The sequence below is a fragment of the Chlorocebus sabaeus genome, chromosome 1 (assembly GCF_047675955.1).
Source record: "Chlorocebus sabaeus isolate Y175 chromosome 1, mChlSab1.0.hap1, whole genome shotgun sequence".
In the NCBI taxonomy this organism is placed as follows: Eukaryota; Metazoa; Chordata; class Mammalia; order Primates; family Cercopithecidae; genus Chlorocebus; species Chlorocebus sabaeus.
This window is the reverse complement of record NC_132904.1, coordinates 104,061,511-104,082,775: the sequence shown is the minus strand read 5'-3', so window position 1 is coordinate 104,082,775 and position 21,265 is coordinate 104,061,511. Positions and strand designations below refer to the sequence as shown.

The 21,265-nt window shown below is 39.8% G+C and overlaps 1 protein-coding gene across 3 annotated transcripts in view; it reads right to left on the bottom strand.

The window, feature by feature from the left end:
* Positions 1-20,899, bottom strand: part of ELMOD1 (ELMO domain containing 1) — a 76,248-nt gene extending 55,349 nt beyond the window's left edge. The window contains exon 1 of one of the 3 annotated variants that reach the window (XM_008020737.3): positions 20,607-20,899. The gene's annotated coding sequence lies outside the window, so the exon portion shown is untranslated. The remainder of the gene's footprint in view (positions 1-20,606) is intronic. The other 2 variants (XM_008020735.3, XM_008020739.3) reach the window with 2 other exon arrangements.
* Between the last annotated feature and the right edge of the window lie 366 nt (positions 20,900-21,265).

Sequence of the window (21,265 nt, the reverse complement as noted above, 5' to 3'; positions counted from 1 at the left end):
GACTGTTTTCTCCCATTCTGTCTGTTGTCTGTTTACTTTGTCAATAATTTCTTTTGCCATGCAGAAGTTCTTTAGTTTCATTAAGTCTGGTTTTAGACCCTTGTCAGATGCATAGTTTGTGAATGTTTTCTCCCATTCTGTCAGTTGTCTGTTTACTCTGTTGATAGTTTCTTTTGCTGTGTAGAAGCTCTTCAGTTTAATTAAGTCACACATATCGATTTTTGTTTTTTGTTGCAATTGCTTTTGAAGAGTTAGTCATAAATTCTTTCCTAAGGCTGATATCCAGAATGGTGTTCCCTAGGTTTTCTTTTTTGTTTTTTCGTTTTGGATTCTTATAGTTTGAGGTTTAACATTTAAATCTTTAATCCATCTTGAGTTAATTTTTGTAGATAGTGACAGGTTGGGTTCCAATTCCATTCTTCTGCATATGGCTAGCATGCCATCCCAGCATCATTTACGGAATAGGGAGCCCTTTCAGGAAAGGGAGAATTTAAGTTCACTCTTCATCTGCACAGAGTTCTAACAATGAGGCGGCCATGATACACTTCTCCTGTGTTTTTATACATCAGCCTATTGACTTTAATACAGTTACATGTAAGCTTGGTAAGCTTGGTTTATATCTGTTTAATTGAAAAATACAGATATTTACTTTTTTTTTTTTTTTTTTTTTTTTTTTTTTTTTAAGACAGGGTCTCACCCTGTCACCCAGGCTGGAGTGCAGTGGCCCGATCTTGGCTCACTGCAACCTCCACCTCCTGGGTTCAAGCAATTCTTGTGTCTCAGCCTCCCGAGTAGCTTGGATTACAGGCATACACCACCACATACAGCTAATTTTTGTATTTTTAGTACAGACGGGGTTTTGACATGTTAGCCAGGCTGGTCTCAAACTCCTGGCCTCAAGTGATCTGCCCACCTTGGCCTCCCAAAGTACTGTGATCACTTTACCACCAGGCCTGACCCAGATATTGACGTTTTGTTTGTTTAATTCAGCTTTACTCAGTTATTAGTTACATATAGAAAAATTCACCCTTTTTGTTCATACAGAAACTTTAATGCCATCTGTTTCACAAAAATCAGGATGAACATAAAAATCACTCTCTGTGCTATACCTTCCTAAAGACTTCCTCTCTAGAGGTGTTTTTCACCTGAGGGGGACATTAGAATTACCTGCTCTGTGTTACTAATAAATCGCTAATATTGTTCCAAAATGATCTGTTTCATGTCTCTTTCCGCTCTGGACTGTGTGCTTTTCTAGGACACCCGTGGATGGGTATATTGTCTGACACACTGCTTGCTTAATATATACTTGTCAAAATGAACTTTGCACTCTTTAAGAAAAGTACTTTTTTTTAACCAGCATTATTCAATCACAGTACTAATAAAACAAACTGAAAATCTCCCAACTGGAAGAAAACAAATCTGTAGATTTATTTTTAACTAAAATAAAGAACATGATTATAATCCTGGGTTTACTAACATGTTCCCCTGATCTGTAGTAATTTCTCTCAGTGTGTACAGGGACATTGCCCTGAACTTATCCAAAGGGAAGGATCAAACGATTGTGCTTTTCATATCAAACGCCCCTAGAGATCAGTTGATACTTCAGTGCTATGCTATGAGGTTATCTGCCTCTTGTCTTTTTTTTTTTTTTTTTCCAGCTGGGAGAAAAGGGGCAGTAATGAGTGTGGTCTGCTACTTCTGAAAGCTCATCCTCTCACCTGGCATCAAGAAACCTGCTTTGCTTCCTTTGAGGAAGAAGCCCCCTGAGGCTCTTTGTAAAGTGCTACGGGGTAACCCTAACTCTTAGAAGTCGATCTCTCTATTAAGCACCCCAGGGAATGAATTAGAGACTCAACTAGAAGGGATGGAACTCCTTTCTTTAAAATCTTGAAATCCCTACATGAGACAAAGAAAGTTACTTTCTGTGTAGCCTTTCACATTCTAAGTTTAGCCCCTGTAACAACCAAAAGACTTGTGGACTCATACTGTTTATACATAAATAAAAGGTAATCTACAAGTTTGTAAATACTATTTCATTTTTATAATCTTCCTAATTTGAGATTACCCGAGTTTAATAAAAAGTTGTGGAGAGCACATTTACAAACAAAATTTAATTTTAAAAATTACATCTTAGCTCAAAGTTTTATAAAATTAATAATAATAGCTAATATTCACAAAGTGTTTATTATGTGTCAGGCAATATGCTATAAGCTTTACTCATATTAACTCACTTAATCTTAACTGTCATCTTATGAAGTGAATAATAACAATTATCTCCATTTTGCAGCTGAAGAAATTGAAACACAGAGAGGTTAAGGAAACTTCCAAGGTCACACAGCTAGGATGTGGCGCAGATTCAAACCCTTTCAGCTTGGCTCCCGAGGTAGTGCTATTAATCACTTTCCTGTGCTGCCTCTGGAAACCAAAGGTAAACTTCTGGACTGACATGAGAATGAAGAGAATACATAATATATTCATTTCAAACTAAACTGCAAAGCTGGGGATAATCAAAGCCAGGATGTACATACGCATCTAAATAACAGTGTTCCACTGGGAGCTACCTGCAGGACTCCCAAATAAAAACAGTTACCCTGCCACTGAAAACTAACCTCTTTCCTTTCCCAGAGCAAATTATATTACAGATCTAGAAGTTTCTAAACCAGAAAATTTTATGGGAAGAAATTATACAACGGAGCGAAAATACATGAGTTTTATATTATTCTTTATTGAGGCTACATTTCCAAGGCAATAAAAACTGTTGGCAGTATAATTCTGAAATAACTAAAAGTAAAAATATCCCCCACCCAAAATGTAAATCAAGGCTTTCTAAACCTTGGGTTTAGAAAATTCGACGAAATTCAAGCTTCCGGTCCACACTGTAATTTATGTGGTGATTTCAGTCTCCAGTCTTCAGCTTTTTTCTTCATTTCAGTCTACTCTGCATGCTTCAGTCTTCATAATATATCACACCTTTCCCTTTATAGGTGAAAATATGTTATTTTTTTTTTACGATACATAAAATATATCTAGTGGCTGGTAAAATATTTCAAATCACCTAGGAGATATAAACTAACTTGAATGAGTTCTTGAATTCATTGGAAAGCAGAAGTCCTATGGTCCTTTAGGTTTCCCTAATTGCTTCTTCTTGTTTTCTTTTCATGCTATAACACCAGTAGGAGAAAAAAAATCAATCACAAAGGTCACCCTCAAAACACAATTACTGTAATTAGTAATAACTAGAAGATGAAAACATGTTCCATGTTCCACTCTCCTAGATTTAGATAAAAAAGAGAAAGTTTAGGCAAAGTTTTTTTTGTTGTTGTTTTGGTTTGGTTTGTTTTTTTTTTTAGCAGTAATGAAAAACAAAAACAAAAAACATTCCATTTAACAATAAGGTTGTGGGGGGGGGCTGGGAGTTCACACACAATTTGACTTTGCCAATGATACATTCAAGATCAGCAATATCTAAATTATTTGCCACTGATTAATTTCCAAAACTTGGGCTATTCTCATTTCAGGTGAAAGAAGAAAGAAAACAATGACATGTAGAACCATAGCCTCATAAATAATAATGTTTGTAGTTTTCTCTCCTAAAAATAAGATTGATCCAAAGCTGATCTGGGTATCAGAAGGAAGCCTGTAGCTAGTTTGGTTCAATACCATTTGTCCTATATCTTTTTTGTTTGTTTTTATGTTTTTTGTTTTTTGTTTTTTTTTTTTTGAGGCAGGGTCTCAGTCTGTCGCCCAGGCTGGAGTGTAGTGGTGCAATTGCAGCTCACTGTAGCCTAGACCCCTAGGCTCAAGCGATCCTCCCACCTCAGGCCCCCAAGTAGCTGGGACCACAAGTGCATGCCACCATGCCTGGCTAATTTTTGTATTTTTCGTAGAGCCAGGGGTCTCACAATGTTGCCCAGGCTGGTCTTGAACTCCTGAGCTAAAGTGATCCACCTGCCTCAGCCTCCCAAAGTGCTGGGATTACAGGCATGAGCCACTGCACCTGGCCTGCCCTATTTCTTTATTATACTGTGTCACTTTAAAGCTTTTCTAAAAGTTATTGAGAAAGTTTCAATGACAATTAAAAACTACTAGTAAATTCTCTTTAATCTATGTGAAAATTTTTAGTTTCTCTCTTGAATGGTCTGACAGTATGTACATGTGGCCCTTCTAGAGTCTGATGAAATCAAAACAGTGACATCCCTCAATCAGCCCATCCAGTGGAGATTTTGGAATCAAACAGAAACAGATACAGGCTTCTCTTTTTCCACTCCTTCTTCAGTGATGGCTATGTCTGGGTGAGGTAAAAGGATGCTATTCTGTATTTATATGATTTTTAATTGACAAACCATAATTGTATCACACTATGATTAGTATGTGTATATATATATATAGAAAGTGGAGAGATTAAGTCAAGGTAATTAACATATTATCATCTCATTACTTTACATTTTTTATAGTGAGAGACTTGAAATGTACTCTGTTAGAAAGGCAACTGAAAAAGTTGAAAAAGGTCAAAACTAACAGATAACTGAGCCAATGTAGGTTTTTTTTGTTGTTGTGTTTTTGAGACAGAGTCTTGCTTTAACGCCCAGGCTGGTGTGCAGCGGTGCAATCTCCGCCTCCTAGGATCAAGCAATTTTTCTGCCTCAGTCTCCTGAGTAGCTGGGATTACAGGTGCATGCCCCCACACCCAGCTAATTTTTGTATTTTTAGTAGAGATGGGGTTTCACCATGCTGGCCAGGCTGATCTCAAACTCCTGACCTCAAACGATCCACCTACTTTGGCCTCCCAAAATGCTGGGATTACAAGCGTGAGCCACCGCGCCCTGCTGCCAATGTAGTTTTAAAATGTAATTAATTCCTGTCATGGCTCCCATTACTTCTTTATTATGTTCTGCACGTATGCATGTCTGTGGATGGTTTTCAAGAAATCAGAGAAAGTTCTCCAAAACAAGCCTGCCCTCCTAGCAGAAGCACGTCTCTGAGGGAACATCAGGCAAGAGCACAGATGGTTTGTAGATGAGTAGATGGTAAGCCACCTGCCATGTGAGGGCTGGGTTCTCGCTGAGCCAACCCACAAACAGAAGGGGTCATTCTTCTGAAATCAGATGGGCCGAGTATCAGATTCACTTAAGTCTGAATTAGCAAATTCAGATAATGGCTAAGTTTGCCTCTTGCTTCATATGTCATCAGATCCTAAGAGGCACTATGTCTGTGCAAGGAAGACCTAGACAGGTGAGGGACTCATAGATTTCAAAGGATATAATTCAGTAAGACTCTACCACGTGAAACAAAATGAGAGAGAAGAGAAGAAATGGGCAAGGAAAGGAAGAGAAGAGAAGGAAAGAAAAGAAAAATAAAATTTTCTTAGGTTATTTGTGAGCATTTGAAGCATGAATAAAATGCAATTTTTGACTTTATACAGCTATGCACATGATGAGAGAAAGAAGCAATATGAAAAATTACTATCACATACAAATGAAAAATCTTTCAAATTACCCATTTACATTTCACACAGGCTATGCAGCATCTCATATTAGAGGTACAATGCTCATGCATAAAGATCTCCCTGAGGCCACATTCCAGAATTTTCCTTTCCTCCTCCAGTGACTAGCCTGAAAAACACTGCTGACACTCATTAAAATGACAACAAAGAAGGTTTTTTCCCCTTCATGAATAAAACACTCACCGAGAGTTAATTTTTGTGATTTATAGCAAGGGAGGTCCATGCCAGCTGCAGAATTCAGGGCCGCCTGCAAATGTATTTATGATCTGTTTTAAAGTCAGTAACTTTCAGGATTTCACTGTGGTTGCCTACATCTTATGCACTGTTTTCATGGAGGCAGCAAAGTAGGAGGATGCAGGATTGATGAAATTCATTCTCAAGGCTGGGCATCCTGGCTCATGCCCATAATCCCAGCACTTTTGAAGGCCGAAGTGGGTGGATCATTTGAGGTCACGAGTTCAAGACCAGCCTGGGCAACATGGTGAATACCCATCTCTACTAAAAGTACAAAAACTTAGCCAGGTATGGTGGCATGCGCCTGTAGTCTCAGCTACTAGGGAGGCTGAGGTGGGAGAATCACCTGAGCCCAGGACGTCAAGGCTGCAGTGGGTCAAGATCACGCCACTGTACTCCAGCCTGGGACACTGGAGGGAGATCCTCTCTCAAAAAGAAAAAAAAAAAAAGGAAATTTCATCTCTCAGCTAAAAAAGAATAAAGAGATTTCAGAATATATATATTAATCTGTTTTGCCCCCAAAGTCATCTGAATTTTGCAAATTCTCAATTTTATATTTCAGTTTTAAAATTAAATTTCTCAATAAAATCATGATAAAAGAATGATAAACTTATGTTTGCATGAAAATTAAATGGATATAATTTTGCCAATATAATCTAATGCTTTTGGCAACATTTTTGCTTTCATACAATCAGAACATAGTGAAAGCATTTATCTAGAACTATTTGACAGGAAAGTTCAAGCAAATTGGGGCATTTCCAGCAGCCTGGAGGCAAGCAGGGTACTCTACTCTTAAGGCAATGCTAACCCTGATCATGCAGAAGAGGTAATAGCATTCACTAAAGGAATTCGACCATTTAGACTGGACTTCGGCAATAATTCATAAAGTAAAACAAAAAAGTAGCTTTTAATACACTTTAGAGCTATGATTATGCATGGCTTGACAGATGTTTGCTGAGTGAATATTATTTTATTCTTTCCAATGGTATTTCATCAGCGCCATCAATGGTAGAATTCACCATTATTTTATGTGCCCTTAACAAAAAATAAAATGCTGCTAATTAAACTACAATGCATCTAATTTTAGTGATGTGGAGAAAAAGAATATCTTAGAATCCATGTAACATAGTAAGACTGAAGCCTACTTACTTCCAAATTCTGGGCTGTGATGCTTCTACATAAGAATTTATCGGTTGGTGACAAAGAGTACTAATGACCTGCAGCAAATCAGGACTCTTATTTCCTGACTCTGACATTTTTATTCAGGTTAAGCCAGGTTAAGTAATTCCAGAATATGTTATAAGTTGTTGATAGAGCAACTCATATCCTTCTTAGCCTCACTGGAGAGCCTCCCAACGCTCTTACTCCACAGCCTGTGAGCCCTGGTTCCCTTGCCCTATCATAATCCCTCCAGTGTACGTAGCCATGCATACACTTCTCATACATATACAGTGCTCAAGACAACTTCCTTTTGACACACAGACAGCTCAGATCATAAACATCTCTGGAGTGATTAGCACTCCTTACCTCAACACAAAGGGTGGGTAAGTATGTGCTTGGTCGAAGGCAGGGTATGTTCTACTCCAAGCTCCATTTTCCCGTCCTGTCTCATTCAGCTTCTAACACATGTGAAGCTGCTTCTTAAAAGGCCCTTTTTGTGGCTTCTGTGATCTCATGTTCTCCTGGTTCTCCAGCTATCTCACAATCATCATTGCTGATGTATTTAACACTGCTTTTTGTTTTTTGTTTTTTTAATCTTTAATTCCTTTTTTTTTTTCTTTAGACAAGGTCTCGCTTTGTCGCCGAGGCTGGAGTGCAGTGGTGCAATCTTGGTTCACTGCAACCTCTGCCTCCCAGGTTCAAGTGATTCTCCTGCGTCAGCCTCCCGAGTCACTGGGATCACAAAGTGTGTGCTACCATGCCCAGCTAATTTTTGTATTTTCAGTAGAGACAGGATTTTGCCATGTTGGCCAGGCTGGTCTCGAACTCCTGAGTGAGAACCTCAGCCATGTTCAGGAGTTAGAGGTGCTCAGTTCCTCTAAAAGTGGATGTGTAAGAAGATGCCCAAAATAGAGGCTTGGTTGAAAGGTTTTTTGTTGTTGTTTGTTTTGTTTTTTAAATATAGGGTCTCACTCTATCACCCAGGCTGGAGTGTAGTGGCATGATCTTGGTTCACTGCAACCTCTACTGCCTGGGTTTAAGCGATCCTCCCACCTCACCCTCCCTGGTAACTGGGACTGCAGGTATGCGCCACCACATCCAGCTATTTTTTGTATTTTTAGTAGAGATGTGGTTTTGCCATGTTGGCCAGGCTGGTCTCGAACTCCTGAGCCTAAGCAATGTGCCCACCTTGGCCTCCCAAAGTGTTGGGATCACAGACATGAGCCACTATGCCCAGCCTGGTTGAAAGTTTTCATAGGAGTAGTTAGGACCTACGGCTCCTTCTCCAGCTTTTGAAATTAGGCATAACCCTTCTCCATTCTATCAGCAGAGATGAAATTTACTTGTAAAGAGGTTGAGCTAGAGAGGCTCTGAACTTGGTGATGTAGGAAAATGAGATTGAGTTGACATATGAAATACAAGGAGTTTGCATGAAAATCTACTGGTAAATGTGAGATCCCCGCCATCCTTCTCCCACTCAACTCCCAGAACAGAGGCAGCCAGCATAATACTTCTCGGGTAGGATATTAGAGGAGTTATCTCTCAGGAAATTAACCAGAGACACATAAAGCTCTCCCCTAAAGAAGCATTAGCCCCCAACTGGGCTACTGTGAAACAGATGGTCAACCAGGCCCACCTGTGCACAGAGAGCATTTTAGTGCCTCAATCTTAAATATGAACAGATAGCCAAGGATTATCAATTAAGGGACATTTCTGACATGAATTACAGAGCCCCAAAGCAAAGAAAGAGGAAAAAAAGGGAATCTGAAAGCAAAAGAAACAATGCAATTGTTTATTAAAATTAAAATTAAAACATCATAATTTTCATAGATAAAAGAAAAATACTCATTAAATAGGAACAGGAATCAATAAAAGGGAACTTTAAGAGAATTAGAAAATGTTCTTGGAAATTTTATAAAAGTGAAATGAAAGGCAAAGTTGAAAATATCTATCAAATTTGAGGGAATCTGCCAGAAGAATTTAACAAAAAGATGAAAAATGGTGAGAAAAAGGTTCAACATCCAAGTAATAGATATTGTAGAGAGAAAGAAAAGCGAGAATGTTGGTGAAGAAATCATCAAAGAAATAATACAGGAAACTCTCCAAGAGCTGAAGAACATGAGTCTCCGGATCAAAAAGACCCACAGGGTACCCAGCTCCTTGAATAACAAAAGATCCTCACTGAAGCACATTATGATGAAATTTCACAACACAGAAGTTTCCAGAGGGGGAACAAAAACAAACAGTTCACATAGAAAGCACCAAGTCTTCACGAGCATTCAATTTGTCAACAGGAACACAGAAGCAAAAAGAAAAATTCCAAGAAAAAATTCTTTCTAATCTAGATTTCTACACTGAGCCAAAATATTCAGCATGAGGAGAAAATGAAGACAATTTCAGACATACAAGACCTTCTATGTATCTTTCAAGTATGTCTTTTCCAGAAGTTTCTGAAGAAAGCATTCCACGAAAATGAAGATGGAGAATGAGAAAGACATTGGACCCAGGAATCAGAAAATCCCATATTGGAGAAAGGTGAAAGGATTTCTTAGAATGATGGTGAATGTAAGGCCCTTAACAACAATCTAACCAGTTCAGAATGCATTAGAGCTTAAGGAAAGAGGTCTTCATAAAAAAATTGGAACTGACAGATTATTTGACATGTATGAATGTATGCAGAAAATATTCACAACTCTGTTGGTTCGGGGATAAATTTGGGATATGCATTAACAGATAACAAGAACATTAATAGAAAATAAGATTAATAGGCTGGGCTTGATGGCTCACACCTGTAATCCCAGCAGTTTGGGAGGCTGAGGCAGGTGGATCGTTTGAGCCCAGGAGTTCAAGACTAGATTGGGCAACGTGGCGAAACCCCGTCTCTACTAAAAATACAAAAATTAGCTGGGCATGGTGGTGTGCACCTGTAATCCCAGCTACTCAGGAGGCTGAGGCAGGAAAATTGCTTGAACTTAGGTGACAGAAGTTGCAGTAAGCCAAGATCACGCCACTGCACTCCAGCGTGGGCAACAAAACAAGACTCTGTCTCAAAAAAAAAAAAGATTAATAGACATCAATAAAAAATAAGAAAAACAAAATTAGAATTACTAATTCTTGAGAAAACAGAAAGTTGTGCAAAAACTATAACAAGCTATAAATAAAATTTACATTGTCAAAATAAACACTGAATATTTAATCAAAAATAGTGATATTGGGAGAATTGAGAAAGGAGAAACATAGATGTATAAGAGAGTGGGATTAGATATGAAAGTTAAATTTTCACTTCTGTAGTGGAAAATCAATAGATCTGATACTTTTAATATACTGAGAAACAGCAGTACAAACAGTCAAAATGATTAAAATGGCATTGCTGAGAAACACAAATCTGGAGTAGAGATGGATTAGGGAATGAGTTTTTCCATAAAAGTCTTGTAGCAATACAATGTTTTAAATGATGTGTAAGTGCTCCTTTGATATACACAAAAACTTACATTTTAAGAAGGTTCCATGGGGCTATGATTTCAGCCCAGATGGAGGCACCAGTCACCTCTTGAGATCCAGTGCCATAAAACCTTGACTTAAACCACACTTAAAAAAGAAGAAGAAGAAGAAGAAACTAAGGCTTGAGGAACCAGAGCATTGCCTGCAACAAGTGGAGGAATTCCCCAAACCTAAGCCACTTCTAGCACAGTATCCATCAGGCCACACGTTACAGATGTGTGTATTGGTTTTGACATTAGATGAAGATGTGTGGGAAATATTTAATAGGAATGTGGAAGAGCTTGAGTAAACAAATGTTGACATGGTTCAACATGCTGTATGCTCATTAGCTAACTGATTGTCCAAATCATTTGATGTGGTATTATGAATCCTTCGTTTAGGACCAAAAATAATTAAGGGACAGACATGGCTTTTCTGAACACTGCATTGGAAATGGCAAGAATATTTTTATTCACAAATCCTCTGCTAGAGCATATATTCAAAAGAAAGCTGCAGGATGAAAAATCAGAAGAGATACTGTTGCAGAACAATATCACAATGCTAATGTGACGTGTTAGCATCATACAAATTTCATAAAAAGAATTCAGTGGACATTGAAGTGGACCTAATTTGTTGTTACTGTTTTTTAAAAAACCTTCAAAGACAAAAGTAGCTTAAAACTTAAGTAAAAAAAAAAAAAAATGCATTTACTAAAAAAAAAGATGCCACGAATTACAGATTTTTTTTCCAGGGGTATATTTTTGAAAAGTCATTTTCTTTTAGAGAGACTTACTGAAGTATTTATAAATGAAATCATATGGTATCTGGGATTTGCTTCAAAATAATATGGATGGATATAGAGTAGGGTTAGAGATCAAACAGCATTGGTCATGATTTGATGATTTTTAATTACTGGGATTCACACTATCCTATGTACTTCTGGATGTATATGAAATTTTTAAAAAAAGGTATCCAGAAAAGGTGCCATCCACATAATTGAGAATCATCACAGGTATGCTAGGTATTTTTTTACAGCCAAGCAAGGCTATAATAATTAGCACCTGCATTGGTTTATAACAGAAGTTAGAGGTAAATCCATTACTCTTTAACAGTTTTGGAACACTATGAAACAACAATGAAAAGGACTTTGGTACCTAACCCATATCATTTCCATAACTGACTTAGTTCTCTTAGAGTCTTTTGAATCCTCTAGTCTGGAGAGTCCCCAGTATGCTGTTAGAATATAGTCTTTTTTTTTTTTTTTCTTTTTTCTTTTTGGAGACAGGTCTCGCTCTGTCACCCAGGCTGGAGTGCAGGAACACAATCTCGGTTCATTGCAACCTCTGCCTCCTGGGTTCAAGTGATTCTCTCACCTCAGCCTCCCGAGTAGCTTGGATTACAAGCACATGCCACCATACCAGGCTAATTCTTGTATTTTTAGTAGAGATCGGGTTTCACCATGTTGGCCAGGCGGGTCTTGAACTCCTGGCCTCAAGTGATCCACCCGCCTCAGCCTTCCAAAGTGCGGGGATTACAGGTATGAGCCACCGCGCCTGGCAGAAGCATTTTTAAAATAACTATTTATTGAGCTTTTTCCTTAAAGGTATAAAATATAATAGTATATGTCAATGACATTTTAGATTCAGTAAAATATGGTAGATGAGTTGAGCAGAAAAAAGTAACAATTAAAACATGGCACACTCTAACAATGCCTCCTAATTTCATAAATGTTAAAATGAAGGAAAAAAGTTTTCTCTTGAAATGGATGAAATGCAGTATTTATTTTCCTGAAAAGTATCCTTTCTTATCCCAACACTTCCTCTCTGTACTAAATCAATTTTTAAAATTAGCATAGCCATGGAATTACATCTACCCTCCCTTTAAGTTTGCCAGTAGTATTCCCACCTCCTCCTACTTGTCCTCATAGCACTAGTTCGAAAATACCAGCTTTGTATGTCTTTCCTTCTGGCCAATGCCAAGCAAGATGCCTTATTCCATAAATACTCGGAGAATGAAAAAGCATTTCCTTTTGTGCCTTTCACAGTGCTGTGTGCTCAGCAGGTCCCCTGTAAACATGGACTCGCACCCTGTTTATCACCGCAAGAAACGAATCTAGTTCTGCCAACTGAAGCAGAAACGGAGTGTGTTCTGAAGGCAACTCACAGAATCTCCGGGTGGGCTAGAGAACTGGGTATGGAGGCTATGTAGCAAAAAATAACACTTGAAATGCTGACACAGAACTGGCTCAGTAAAGACACCTCTAATGTCACCACCAGGCACAGACTGGCGTGGCCCCACTGACCCTCCAGCACTGGTCAAGGGGCACTGCCGACTGGAAAATCCGCCACTGGGGCAGAGTTTGGATCACAGGCCCAGGCCCAGATGCAAGGAGGTTTGGGGAAAGGAAGCATCTGGCACTTTCAGCTCCTAGAGGGGGAGTGGGCTCTGCCTCATCATGCAAAAGAGCCCCTGTGATGGTGAATTCTGTGTGTCTACTTGACGGGTCAAAGACTGCGGAGATGAAACATTATTTCTGGGTGCACCTATGAGGGTGTTTCTGAATGAGATAAGCATTTGAATTGGTGGCCTCAGTAAGTCATTTCCCCTTCCCAGTGTGGGTGGGCACTGTCAATCCATCCATCGAGGGCCTGAATAGAACAAAAAGGCAGAAGAAAGAAGAATTCACCCGCTTTTGCCTCCTGCTTGCCTGCTAAGCTGGGGCATTAGTCTTTTCTTTCCCTTGGACTGGAATTACACCACCAGCTTTCCTGGGTCTCTAGTTTGCAGACAGCAGATTGCAGGACTTCTCAGCCTCCATAGTCAAGTAGGCCAATTCCTCATAATAAGTCTCTCAATATAAATATATCTCCTTTTCTCTGGAGAGCCTTCACTAATACAACCCCCGACATGGAAAAGAGATTCAGATGGCGTTGTTGAAAAAGAATGACAGTTGTCCACTGTATGCTATAAACAAATACTTTCAAAAGTCAAAACACAATGCAGAGTAATGAGAGTACACATAGAGTACACTCAGAACAAACACATGTTCATCTTCCATCGTTGTCTAATTTGATTAGGTGTGCTGTGCAATTTTATTTTAGGACTTGGACACAAGCCTATTTTATGGCTACTCAAAAGACATATCATTTTGAATTAGAATTTCAAATATGATCTTAGATAATTAAAGAATACCTGGAAACAGGCTGTTGAATTTAACCTAGTGCTAGTTACAGAGCAGATGCACCTATTTTTAGTTAGACTGATTCATTACCTAGGGAATAACTAACACATGGAAAAGAATAAGATCATATATTCATTATAAGTCAAAGCAATGATGTACAATAGTTATCTATCACATACATGCTGCTAAGCTGAATTAGACATTGACAGATTCGTGGATAAGTGCCTGGGAGCTCAATTTAAACTGCAGGATAAGATTTAGGAGGTGTTTTTAAGGTCATCAGAATCAACGCCCTACCCAATAAAAGCATTTCTTTCTCTGATAGGTGGCCCAAAATGCATCACTTTCAGTACAGTATGTTATACTTTTTGTTTCTGACCTTCTTAGATCTGGGCTCTATTTATCTGTGAACCCAGCCAAAGTATAGCATTAGTTTCTTCTGTACTGTTTGCTAATGCTCAAGTGAACTAAAACTATTTTTTGAAAACCAAACTGTTGGTAAACTAGGACTTCTACACTATGTCCTTAGCAAGGGATTTTAGAACCTACATGAACTTCACATCCATCCTTTTAAAATATAATCTTAGTTCCACTGCTTGTTCTGGGCTAAGAGATTTCAAATTTAATCCTGATTGTCATCCAAATTCTCTATTGCTTTGAGCTTTGCATTATGATCTATGTACATCTGAGTCCTTGAGAACATTGTAGAAATGTCATGGTCAAATAAAGACCTGTAAGGTAGACCAACAGAAAGCAGCTTCTATGTTGGCTTACAGACCTATGAACATTCTTTGGATGTAGCTGGTCAACCCAGCTATGACACTACATTTCAGACCTGATTTCTGCCTGTCACCCATAAAGATTACTCAATATTCTAGTTGATAAATGTGTGCCAGAGGGATTGTGTATATATAAAAATCTGATAACTCTGCCTCTACTTTAAATACTCCAGGTTATCTACAATTTAAAGGAATAGTAGAGGAAATTTTTGGTACGGCACAAAACTCTTTAGTGAAGCAAAAACTGTAACTCAACCCATCTGTTTCATAAGTCTTGATTTTAATATATTGGATTCACATAGTGGGCTACATATACATTATCCATGAGACAGAATATGAAAGTCAAAATTCTATGTAAAGTATTTTAATAAAGGTTTTTAAAATTATGACTAATGACATACATAATAGGCATTTTAATTTAAATAGCCTTGATAAATGTTTACCATTTTAAGAGAATGTACAGTTGAACTTCTCAACTAAAAGCAATTATTTAAATTTTTGCTCATTTAAGTGGATCATAAAGCAAAGGAAATCTGAAATTAATATGTCAGTGTTTATGGAATATGGAACCTTCAGAAAATCTGGCTTCCAAGTTCTGAAGAGTGGAATATTCCTATTCTTTTAAAGAAAAAAGTAAGAAATGTACAGTAAATTCATTCCAAAAATTGATTCACATTTTAAATATTTATAATGCCAAGTGGTAAAGTAAAGAAGATTTAGGGAACAGGGTTTCTGATGTCACTGATGATATCTGTTAAGCCAAAAAACAGCTGTGAGATAAATAGTTTCATTATGAATGAAACCTTCAAAACATATGGTAGCCTTTCACCAACTACCTGCACAAAAAAATAGAGTTATAACAGCTGAAATGAGCTCTTATAACCAGCATGCTAATTACCCAAGTCCTAATCCCAATAATTAAAATGGAAACATTTAAAAGTTATATAAAGACTTTTGAATCTGCAGTTATTGACTTTCATGAGACTGACTTTTTAAAGAGGCTTAATGAGCTCTCCTTAGGCATTTGCCACAATTATTTTGCTTTGCACCAAAAAAGTAAAAAAATCAAATTGTGAATTATTTTGATGGCATCTGAAATATCATATAGAGTACCCAGACATTGTACAAATCATCTACTTTCATTGAGAATAAAGTTATTCATCCCTTGGAACCATAGCAACACTTAGAGTTTATTTTATAGATACTGAGATTAGGGTTGGCACAATATTATTTTTTTAATGTGTATATCTTCCATTTTACAGCATAGAAACTGATATAAAATATGACTTGCTCGTGGTCAGCAGAAGTGAGTTGGAAGGTTAAAAGCTCCCAGGATGAAAGAACATACTCTCTTCAGAATCTTTAAATTCAGAGTATCCACTGAGGACTTAGAATATAAAATGTAAATTGGGCACACAATTTCAGTTAAGGCTCTCTCTGGGTGATATTCCACATAAACTGTCATTGAGGATTACTGCAGTAAGCCTTTCTTTAATAAGCCATGTTCATGTGAAGTCTTGCTGAAAACAAAACCTGTGGTCTAATTGCCTTGAAATTATAGCAGCATCAACACATTCTTGATCATATATTTTTTTTCTCATATACTATCAGAATTACAAGGCAGAATGTGTTTGGCAAGCATTGCAAAGAGGAAGAGTAGAAAAACCTGAAGTAAGACTGTTTTCTGCTCTGTTGAAAGGATAATCATTTGATAAGAAAGACCCTAATGAGCTACTTAGTTATAAGTTTTATTATAGGGTAATTTTTATAATTTTAAGATCTTATTATAAAAGTTGAAGTGGAAATTTAACCACACATATGGACACTCAAACACATGAGGCTCTTCTGAAGGATAGTTCCAAAAAAAAAAAAAAAAAAAAAAACAGATTTCTTGACAGAAGGGCAATCTAGAATGGCATTCTATTATCAGTTGCTGGAGTTTGCAAATTGGAATCTTCAAGAAATGAGTAACTATTCTCTACCTGGACCGCAGTGGTTTGATCATCAACTTCCCTGGAAATTTACCATGTTACTCAATAATGAAAGTAGCTTCTGGGTCTTCAAAGACACACATGTATGTGATGTGCCAGTTTTTTTGGAATTAACTGCATTTGGAACATTCTGACTAGGTCCTCTGGTGGTACTACAAGCATATAGTCATTTCACATAGTGCTATTTCTGTAAAATGTACACTTTTTCCATCATCAGAATCTAGTTTTTTAAAGATAGCTGGATCAAATCAGAAATGATCTCAATTTAATGTCTTTTCCTACTTGAAGCAACAGATTTGCTAAAACCAAGACATCTGCTTATCTTATTTCAGAAATTTGTGCCAAGAAGCAACAGACTATTGGATCTAGAACTAGAAATACCATTTGACCCAGCCATCCCATCACTGGGTATATACCCAAAGGATTATAAATCATGCCGCTATAAAGACACATGCACACGTATGTTTATTGCGGCACTATTCACAATAGCAAAGACTTGGAACCAACCCAAATGTCCATCAATGACAGACTGGATTAAGAAAATGTGGCACATATACACCATGGAATACTATGCAGCCATAAAAAAGGATGAGTTCATGTCCTTTGTAGGGACATGGATGCAGCTGGAAACCATCATTCTCAGCAAACTATCGCAAGAACAGAAAACCAAACACTGCATGTTCTCACTCATAGGTGAGAATTGAACAATGAGAACACCTGGACACAGGAGGGGAACATCACACACTGGGGCCTGTTGTGAGGTGGGGGGAGGGGAGAGGGATAGCATTAGGAGATATAGCTAATGTAAATGACGAGTTAATGGGTGCAGCACACCAACATGGCACAGGTATACATATGTGACAAACCTGTACGTTGTGCACATGTACCCTAGAACTTAAAGTATAATAAAAGAGAGAAAAAAAGAAAAGAAATAAATGAAACATTACAAATCAAAAATAAAAAAAGAAGCAACTGACTATTGATCGGCATCTCAAATATTATATTTAATTACCTACTTTTATATAAATGTAATAAAACATTTAAATGATATATTCCAGTATTGTGTGATGATGACTTTTTACCTGAGACCAGGGTGGTAATAGAATAGTAAACTAGCACTTAGGGTATGAGTCAAGAGCAGATCAATTGCTATTTTAAATGCATTGAGGTCCATTCACCGAAGTACCATTTGCCAATTCCTGTCCTTGTCCCTTTTCAGCTCTCTTTTCCATTCCCATTGGCGACTATTTAAAATCTTTCTTTCAGAATCCCCCTCCCTTCCCTCATTCTCAGCAGGCCACTCTGTCCTCTCACTGAGGCTATCAGATCAAATCCTTCAACTTCCAGCACTACTCTACTATCTATTAACACAGAGATTTTTTTCCCTCATTTTCTCCCAGGATAAGATCTTGCTCTTTTATTCAACGCCAGTCCTGTCAAAACTGCTAGGCATCTCACTGCCTGACTACAGCTGCCCAGCATAGTTCAGTGCCTCTTCTAGGCTCCTACAGTAGACACGCCCCTCCACCACCATCATAAACACACACTCCTGGCACAACAAGTCCTAGAAATTATGATGCAGATCCCACCCCCTGCCCCATTTCCCCTTGTCATCTTTGCATCCTTGGCACCTTCCACTAAGTCTAGCAAGCAGAGATACCCAACCAATATGTGTTGAAGTGAAACTGTTCACTTTTAAGCATGTGTTATTTTCAAAAGCTTGAACCAGAACTGAGCTTGTCCCAGATTGTCTGCAGAAGAGCATATGATTTCTGCTCCACTTTATTTTTTCAACCCATAAATGACCCAAAAAGGAGGAATGAAACATTTCCAGTAACTAGGGTTGCCAGAAAAATACAGGCAGCCCAGTCAAAACTGAATTTGGGATAAACAACTAATAATATTTTGTAGTGTAAGTATGTACCAAATATTACATGAGACATAGGTAAAAATAGCAATTCACTATTTATCTGAAATTCAAATTTAACTGGGCAGCCCACATTTGTATTGCTAAATCTGGACACTGTAACAGTGATTTGTTAAAAATTCTCAGAGGACTCGAGAACACTTCAAGTCACCTGGAGATTTGTATGCAAGCTCCGCAAACTTCTCAATCATCCAGATTTCATATCTGTTAATGCAACTGGGTTTCTTTCTGAACCTCTCAGTAACATGCTTTAAGAAATGCTGCTTGATTTATTATATGACATTTTCACTTATTTTGCCAATTTCATATAATTTTTATTCTAATGCAATTTATAGAAGATTTTACAAAGAATACTGTAATTTTGTTTAAGATCTCTTGGAAAGCTAACATTTATAGAGTTATTATCACGCCTCAGCTAAGTCCTGGCTGCAAGTATTAATTTTTGAAATTTTCATATTTTCAATTAAATCAGCAGAACGCAAAAAGAGAAATAAATAAATCTTTGATTTGGAGATTTCTTTTCTTCATTAATCAGGCACAGCAATACATAGTATCCTAACTAACAGGTTTGCAGAAGCAGGCTGGCAGGCGGAGGTGGAGCCTGTGATGTAACTGCAGTAGGTCTTTGTTGGAAAAGCCTTCCTAAATGTAAAATATCTGTAAATTGAAGCACTTCAGCTTCACTGTGTATGGGCTGGCAAGATTAAAGCGTCGCTTCTTTTAGCATCCTGCACTGGAGGCTTAAAATTTTGTTCCACAGAGGAATTCCTTATAGGTCCTTATGAAGATTACATATCTATCTCACCAAAGCTGGGAGAAAAGCAGGCTTTTTCTGCAAAAGAGGACCATTTCGAGTACTGATTGCTGTGTGTGCTGGTTTACCGGTAAATGGTGGTGATGCAATGGAAGTTATAACCTGAAGTGTAGGAAAGATGCCCTACAGCCTGTTCCAGTTCTCAACGTTCCCTACATTAATGGGTTCTTCTTTCAGTGTTCTTGACAGTGATGTCTTAGAGAGAAGACATTTATTTCTTCTTCCTAAGAAAAAGATTAAGATAAGAGAAATACCTCCCAATGTAGATAGATGCAAGAGTGTGCCTTTGGCAAAATACCAACTAAACTGACCTCAGAGAAAACTTCTGGGGGAGGGAATGACTAAGTCTGCTGTAACTACGTGTTGTCATAATATGTTAATGAATTAAGACATTTATCCCAATACAGGCATAATACCTGCTTTCCACCATATTGGCACCACCAGTTAAGGACGGTTGTCAGGCTACCAGCACAACACGTATACACTGCAGAGATGCAGAACAATGCCTGGATGCCTGCCCAAAATTGGTCTCTCCAAATGACAGACTCAATTTATAGTACCAATATATGGCCCACTGGGGGTTAGCAGCATCTTTTTCCTAGTTGGTGAGGGAAAGGGATGAAATAATGTAGAATGCTCAGAGCACTGGTTGGGGCTTCCACCTGCCTGTGCACAGCAGAAAGGCTGACAAACATATTCATTAAACTTGATCTGAAGCAAGTGAGCCCGTGAGGTCGTTCCTGAAATATTCATAAGGTGTGTTACCGGACTCGCCGCTTAGAGGTTGAGCAGAAACACTGAGTCAGAGCAGTCCGTACCCACACTTAGAGAAAAAAAAAAAAAGCACCCACAACAGCTCACCCCACCACCACACTCCACTGCTCTGCTTTTAACAGCCCCGTCAGCAGTCAGCTGTCACTCTCCACTCGGCTGTCCAATTCTACCTGCCCAGGAAAGAGATGCTCTAATACTGAAGTGCGGAGTTTCCCAGCAGTTGGAGGAGGCGCAGCGCAACAGCCCAGGCGACTGCTCCTCCCGTGTCTCTACCAGGAGGACCCCACAGTACGGCGGCCCCGCAGCCCGGCTGCCTTTCTCCTCCCTGGAGACCGAAGCCCACAGGCCAAGGGGTCCCCGGGGACCCAGACCAGCCCCTCGCCCCAGCCAGGCTGCCCTTGTCCCGCCTTCCATTTTGGCTCTGCCTGGGATCCCTTCCCCGAGCCCTCGGCGTTAGGTCGCTAGGCGACCTACGCCCGGGCCGAGATGCAAACAGCCTCTCGCGCCGACCTGCAGTCTCTCGGGTGTTAATTGGGAGGACAGGATAGGAGGGGAAATCACTGTCCTGGGTGACCCCGGAGCCCCTGCACCGAGGCAGAGTGCACTTTCATTCACGTTCCCTCTCTGCCCCCGATGCTGAGCATTTCTGCTGCGTCCCAGGCACCGCGCAGCTTGCGTGATGCCTCGCGTCCTCGCCGCGCCTCTCTCCTCCCCAAGGGCATTCGCCCCTCGTCCCTAGGCTCCTCGGGGGTCGCCAGTCACCTGGACTCTGGCGGCGGCAGGCTCAGCAGCTCCCGTCGCGCGGCGGCGTGGTCTTCATCTCCGCCCTCCCCAGACGCTCAGGCTACGCGCTCCGCGGCGGCGATCGACGCGCTCGGTCCCGGGCGCCGAGGCTGGACAGGGGCGGCCGCGGCTGCCGCACTGGCTGCGGGCGCGGAAGGGGCGGGGGCGGGGCAGGAATCTGGGTCGCGTGGAGCGGAGCAAGCCGGGATGCACCCGGGGCGGCTGGCGGCGGGGAGGCGACCGAGAGCAGCTGGGGAGGGCGTGCAGAGGCTTCCCTGACAGCACGAAGCGGGCGGCTACTGAGCATGCCCAGTCCGGGAGCCGGGGGCGCGGGCGCAGTGTTGGGGGAGGGAGCGCGGCCCCCAGCGCCGGAGTCTGCGGGGAAAGGGTTAAATCTGCGGACCCCGCTGCTGTGGGAGGTGGCTGGTGTGGCCCAGTTTAATTGCTCCCGGGTGGACTCCCCGGAAGATCCCACGACGGGAAGATGGTGAACCTGAGATGACCTGTCAATGGGATTCCCAGACAGTCCCGGGAAAGGTGTGTTCCCCGCCCTCTCCCTGGATAAATGTCCAGAAGTCAAACTTTGTTTTAGTTCAGCTCCAACCTCCCCCATCTCACCGAGCACCCAGTGACTCTCC